The 7,040-nt window shown below is 44.7% G+C and overlaps 1 pseudogene; it reads right to left on the reverse strand.

Annotated features, from left to right (window-relative positions):
- Positions 1 to 6,047: 6,047 nt before the first annotated feature.
- LOC117707463 (phosphatidylethanolamine-binding protein 1 pseudogene) lies at positions 6,048 to 6,628 on the reverse strand (annotated as a pseudogene).
- Positions 6,629 to 7,040: the final 412 nt, after the last annotated feature.

Genomic DNA, 7,040 nt, shown 5'->3' on the forward strand with positions numbered 1-7,040 from the left:
CGGGGTTGAAGACCTATAGTCTCATAGCCAATCCTGGCTATTTACTTTGAGAGAAAAGATCTGAGTGGATGGTTTTCAGCTGACATTCATTCTAAAGCCAAGAAAAAAGCCAGGTTCAAAACTAAGTGTTTTAGTTAGGAGAGATGACAGAGGTTCTGGTTAGTCAACAAAATGATGGACTAGGTATTAGAACTATCTTGTACCTCACTGGTACAATTAGGAATAATTATGTTCTAATTGTATTTTAAGAAAAAAGTTTTATTTTAACAGGAAGGGTGATATGTAGGAGGAGCTAAGAGGGAAGGAGTACCAAGAGGAAGAGATGGAGGAAGGAGAGGAAAAGATGAAGGAGAGGAGAGGCTAGGTGATGTGAGAGAGAAGGGGGGGGGGCATGGAGGCAGATGTTCACGTGTCTCCACCAGTCAAAGATAGTTTATATATCTAGGTTGAGTATTAAGTTACACTTCTGATTGAGCATTACCAAACTTATAAAGCCTTTGATTAACATTAAAAAATGTATAAAAGCAAAAAGGAAAAGGGGGCATGGGATAGGGGTTTTCTAGGGAGGGGAAATGGGGAAAGGGGATGGCATCTGAAATGTAAATAAAATATAAAATAAAAATAAATAAAAACAAAAAAATTTAAAGGAAAAAAAAAAAAGACCAGGAACATATTCTCACATCGAGGCTGGATGATACAATCAAATGGGAGAAAAGGGGTCCCACAGCAGGCAAAAGAGTCAGAAACAGCCCCAGCTCCCACTATTAGAAATTATTCCGGGCCCCTTCTGAGTCCCCTTCGCCTGCGAAAGAGACACGAGAGGCAGTGTTCGGGTAGTTACCACAGCGAGGCTTTATTCTTGTATCAGTAGAAGCGGAAAGACCCCAAGTCCGGGAAAGGCACTGCTATATGTACCCTAAAGTGGCATGTTCACTTCTGATTGGCTGTTCACTCATCACCCCTTGTTACGCCTCGGGATTGGCAGTGGCTTGGCGCGCTTTCGCCTCTTGCACCTGTGCAGTTAGTTGTTTATTTGTGAGAGCACAGGATGCCAGTGCCATCTTGTAATGGCGGATGTTATCACCGCTAACTGCGGCTCCCTACAAGAAATCCTACAAGAACACAAGCTACATGATTGTTAACGTATATTCGGAGAACTGCCTGTCTGTGTACCAAACACTGTCTGCAGAGACCTGTCGGGCTCTGGCCCAGCCAGAGCGGCCGAAGAGTTGTGTTTTTTAAAGAGGAGAGGGAGTTGATTTTCCAGCAGGACACTCTGCAGGCAGGAGGGGCTAGGGGTTGGGGGCAGGGAGACAGTCAGACCTAGGTGAGCTGCCTGCCAGGGCTTCTCAGCAGCAGCTACTGCTCCACCAGTCAGCCACCTGGTGGGAAGTTTCCAGCAGCAAAAGCTTCAAGGGAGAATATCTCTTGCCAAAGTGTTACATCTCTATATGGCAGACCCTATCAGACAGTCTCTGACAAAATAACGTATGTTTTATTCCTTGTGGACAGGGTCTTATATACATTTTGGGATGGGTTGGAGTCTAAGAGCAGATCCTTTCTGTTGGCTTGCCCTGAGATGTTAGGGATGGCTCATCTGCATATGGATTGTCACTGTCCTCTCCATGGGGTGTCATGGTCACATATTTCAGCACAGAAATCTGGTCCAGAGTAGATGAAACACCTACCATACTCCGGTATGAGGGTCCTGGGGTTTCTGAATCCACTCGACCTTACCAAGTCCTCTGGCATGGTCCACCGCCCCATAGGGGACCTAGGTCAGACCCATACAGGATCTCTGACCTCTGTGAGCCCACTTGAGTCCTGGTCTGTTAGTGTCTCACATAACTTCTAAAGTAGTGCTTAATGTACTCTGAAATATAAAAATAACTCTCCATCCACATTGACCAATGTGTGTCTACATATGTGTTCAGTTTGCCGCTCATGAGCAAAATCCTCTTCTTCACGGGGAATTTTGCTAATACTTTATTGTGCAAACCACATCAACTATCTTTCTTATATATCTACCTATTGTGTATTAGGTTCTTAGGTATCTTACCAGCACACCTACCCGATTGGTTAAAACCACTGTCTCATCCCTTTGGTCCAGATCATCTCTAACTTCTGAGATTTTGCTCCTCGGCATCTCTTGAAACCACTCACACATCAGTCTCCATTTCAACCATATCGCCATCTTCTGGTTGCAGAAAGCTGCAGTAGATGCCCCCTCACAGTCGCCCTGCTCCCACCTTCACTTCCTCAGTCCATTATGCAAAGCCAGATGCTCTTTCCAGACTCACTGCCACTCTCCATCTACCTACACTGGGCTCTGATGAACCAGGGGCTGCCTGTCCCTCCCAAAACGGGTACTTCCCTAGGCTGTGTGTTCAAATCCTCCCCCCACCTCTTGACATAACTGCTCCTTTGCTTCAGTCATTATCTCTTCTTAACCTGGAATTTAAAGGAGATCCATCCCCCACAGGCACAGGCAGAGCTGCAGACCACACCTTCCCAGTGAAGGGTTGTCTTCCTCTAAAAGCCATCTTAGCGGGCAACCCAGAGAGCGTGGACTCTGCAGGCAGACAGTAGAAGAGGCAGAGACCTGCCCTGAAACTCAACAAGTTATGTCTTGTACCCTAAGAGGACTGAGTGAAGGCACAGATGCCACAGGGGACAGCACCTCCCCACAGAAATGAGGAGGGTGTCAGAGAAATGGGGGCTCACCCTGCCAGTGTCAGCAAGGTCGAGTGAATCTCCCTTCGCTTACATTTCTGTAGCTGGCCTGGTATTCCCTTAAACAGGTTTTTATAAGTGGGACAGAGTCAGAGCAAAGGGAAGCTCTGAGCCTTTTCATCCAGGTTATCAGTTAGCAGATGGCACACAGATCTCCGTTCCCTACGGCAGTGGAGAGGCACCTACTACTTCACACTCTGCTGGGCTGGCCGGGTCAGATGATAGCGCATTATTGGTTCAGTTAGAATTCTGTACTAGTGAGGTCAAAGTGTTTTCCACATGGTATGCACTGTCATACACTCCCTGGTTATTTTTATTTCTTTTCTAACTTCTTTGATAACCGCCCTTGCCCACTTCTCTAACGAGATTTCCATCTATTCTTACTCGTTTATAAAACACAAAAAAAAATACTTAAGTCATTCTCCTTCACCTCAGAATTATGGCACACAGAGCAGGAGTCAGAGTCACAAGCTTAATGGCATGCATGATGTTAAAGGCAATCATTTCCATATTTATCCAAACTTGTACTTAAAGCAAAAAGAAAAAAAAAACTTCCTTGAAAAAGAGACAGAATTTTAGAGCAGGTTCGTGTGGACAGCCCATGGAAAGGCTTAGCCTTAATATCTGTTACTACTAAATTTTAATCTTAATTTCTAAAAATTGAATGATTATTAATACAGAAATATGAATTTTTGTTACAAATATACATTATTTATAACATATTGAAGGCATGGAAATCTGAAATTCATGAGAAAACAGTTTAATAGTAATCCCTTGCCTTCTCTATCAAATGGAACTGCCATCAGAGGGAACCTGAGATAACCTTACCAAGCAAAGTAAGCCAGACCCAGACAGACAACCGCTGTCCACTGTGGGATGTGGACTGAGGGCACTCCACAATCACAGGAATCAATTTTCATAGTAAATTTCCCTGATATATTTGTGTATGTTTGTATATAACCTATTTGTTCTGTTTCTATGGAGAACCTAGGTAATGTTGGGTACATTCGTGGGGGAGACTAGGTAGCTAGCAATAGAATTTATAATGATATCATCAGGACTGGGGAATTTGGGCTCTCTTCCAGGGGAAAGGGAGAAATGGAGAATGAGCATATTCTAGCCCTGGGGAGAGGCAGGACGGGACACAACGCAAAAATAAGTAGTTCAATGTGGCAGAAACATCATTAAAGGGAGATGCAGTGGAAGGAGACTACAGTGGAAGGGAAATAACAATATTTCAATAAATCAGTTGTTGCAAAGTTAGCATATGTTAGTGCTTTATATCTCATTAAATTATAACCAGAGTGGTTGAGGAAAGGACTATTACTAACCTTCCATTTTACAATTTAAAAAAGAGAAACCTAGTTACATTAACTGGCTTGTCCAGGAACATATACTTTTTTTTGAGTGGCTAAGGCAGAATTCCAACTACATTTTTGTTTTTATTTTTGGACACATCTTCTAAGCATTACTAGACTGTATGTTGTGTTGAGGAATTTGAACATTGCCACAAAGCCCAGAGGTCAAGAGGGAAAGAAAGACATGCTCATTTTTCTTTTGTGCAGGACATTTGAAGTCTCTGAGTGGGGGAGTGGGGAGGACACTAATAATGGACCAGCCTACCATAGAGGCTCGTTGAGCCGTGGTCTGTAAAGGATAGCCCCTGGAGTTGCAAGTTAATAGCAATTGAAGTGATCCAGACATAAAAGTATGAATACTTGAACTAAGGAAGGGCAACAGCAAAGAAGAAACAGGGCATGATTCGTGGATGTCAGGGATGTAGGACCAACAGGATTTGATGTCTATGTGAGTAAGAAAAGTAATTCTAAAAGACCAATTGGAGATGAAGACGGTTTTGTTCTGTCCACCTGAGTAAATTAGGACCACATTCCACAGTCCCCTTCCCTGCTCAGATCTAAGTTTGGTAACACTAAAAGTGAAAGGTGTACAAACTTTGGAGAGTGCAGTAGCAACCACTGTCTCTGATGGTCTCTGTAACTTATAGGTGTTGAAAACAAGTGCTAGATGTCGCTCTCTCTCCGTGTCTTCTCAGCTCCACGTCACCTGAGTCTGTTCTCTGTGCACACTGTTCTTTTCAGTTCTACCAGTGGCCAGCCTGTCACAAATTCACAGAAGTAACAGCCAATGACAGGCTTTCTGCATACTTCTACACAAGATCCTGTCAGTCCACCTCCAGCTGTCTCTGAAGAAGACTCGTCTGACTCTGACTCGTCCACAAGGCCAGTTTCCAGAGGACTCCTTGGTCACTTTTCCGATAGCCAACTCCATTCTGTGAGCTCTTCCTTCCTCACCTTGAGCTCCTCCTCCAAATACGATTTCATGTAGCAATGTAAATAGAAGACAACGAAATCTGAACAGGGCTGCAGCGGACCTGTGGCAATCAACATAACTTTGAAAAGAGAGAAGTTGGAAGGTCTCCATTTTATGTCAAGGCTTTATCTAAAGGATCTCTAGCCAACACCCTGTCTTCTATGAATTCTTTCCTGCCACCTTGTTGGCTACTGTTTGATAGACCTAAGATTTTACCCAGGAAGCTTCCCTGATTCCACCAGTTTGTTCATTCTACAATTCCATTGATAGTGTCCGGAAACATTCCTGTCCTCTGCTTGCTTGCTTTTTTTTTTTTCCTGAATCTAATGCCTTTTCTTTGTATCTGACATTGACCAGACAGCATTAACACACCAGTAATTCCAGTGACTTTTGCTCATCCCACTGAGAAGCATCGGGCTTAGCAGGGTCTCTCTCCATGGCCATCCCTCCACACAGCAGAACTGTTCTTTAGAGCTACAGGACATCTACACCTGTGCAGCCACCTGACCCAGATGGTCAGGATTCAGCTGAGATTGGAGCCTTGGTTTGTCTCAATCAGGAGACAGCATCCTAAAAACACATCTTAAAAGATGCCACTATGCCCGATTCTGGACCAATTCTCCTTGTTAACCCACGTACAGACAACACTAGCCCTGGCTCTCCTCTGTGGACCTGATCCTGAAAGAATGTTTTCTTTTTCAGAGTTGTTCTTCTTAAATCAACAATAGAACGACTTCATCAGAACGCCAGACGCCTCCCCAGATGGAGCCTAAATTCAAACATCAACTGGGATGTGACTATCCAGAATCGTAATGATGAGCAGTGGGAAGATACCCTAAACCTCTACCCTAGCACAGCTGAACACTCCCTATGACAGGATGGGAAGGATGGGGGAGAAACAGCATGCTTTGTACAACTTGACATTACTAGGGGGGTGGCGGGGGGGGGGGGAGTGTCCAGGACTGCTGGCCTCCACAGCACCTCTACTTCCCAGACAGCTGCTCTTACAGCTTGGGCACGGAGTCGTTCTACTCTTCCTGGTAACATGTGCCCACCACCTGAGCTTCCAGATGATACTTATTGCCACCTCAAAGTTGCAGCGATGATCTCCAGACATTTTGCTGAGGATGGGCTTGTCACCATTCAGTGGCTTGTCCTGCTCATACACCAGCCAGACAGAGCATTAGAGGCCTGTACCACTGGGAGGCCCAGACCCCATGTAATCTGAAAGGACTGTGCCACTGTTAGTGCCATTGCCTTTTATGTTGACCACCAAAAAGAAATGGCACCACTCCCTGAATTTGGGGTCCTTCTTGCTGGGAGCATCTGGGTCTGTGAGGATCAGGGTGTAGACTTTCCCTGGATCAAGGCTATCCCATGAAATGCTGCTGGGCCTATTCTTAGCCTGGGTGGGTATCTTCACTTTGCCCAGTTCATCCACCTCCACCCCTGCATAGGCGGCCCGCAGTGCATGCTGGGGCTGTTTGACTACCTGCTGCAGGCACAGCAGCCTGGCCCACTGGCTAATGCCCAAGATGGAGAACTTGGACACCCCATTCTCAGTTTTTTAGCATGGTTATTTTCTGACTCACTGGTCTCATCTGGTCTCTAAACTGTAAGCTCTGTGACAACCAGGAGTGTTTCTGTTCCTTTCTTAGAGTTCCGAAAGCAATGAGAGTTTCTTGCATGCCCATAGTAGGTGTTCAGTAAAAATTCTTTGAAACTTAGAATCTTATGTCTAAAATCCAAGGCCTGCAGACACTAACTCTACACACACCCATGGTCACTACAATACACTCTTTGGTGCAGAGTTCACTATCAGGAAATATATGGTGCTTTCTTGAGGGAGAAGGAGAATTTTGTAAGAGAATTCAGTGATCATGAAGAAAGTATAAATAACGCTATACACTTGGTTCCAAGTACTGCCAATTACATCACGAGAATTATCCCTCAAGCTTGTCTTAACTCACTAATTA

The sequence above is a fragment of the Arvicanthis niloticus genome, chromosome 4, assembly GCF_011762505.2.
Source record: "Arvicanthis niloticus isolate mArvNil1 chromosome 4, mArvNil1.pat.X, whole genome shotgun sequence".
Taxonomy (NCBI): domain Eukaryota; kingdom Metazoa; phylum Chordata; class Mammalia; order Rodentia; family Muridae; genus Arvicanthis; species Arvicanthis niloticus.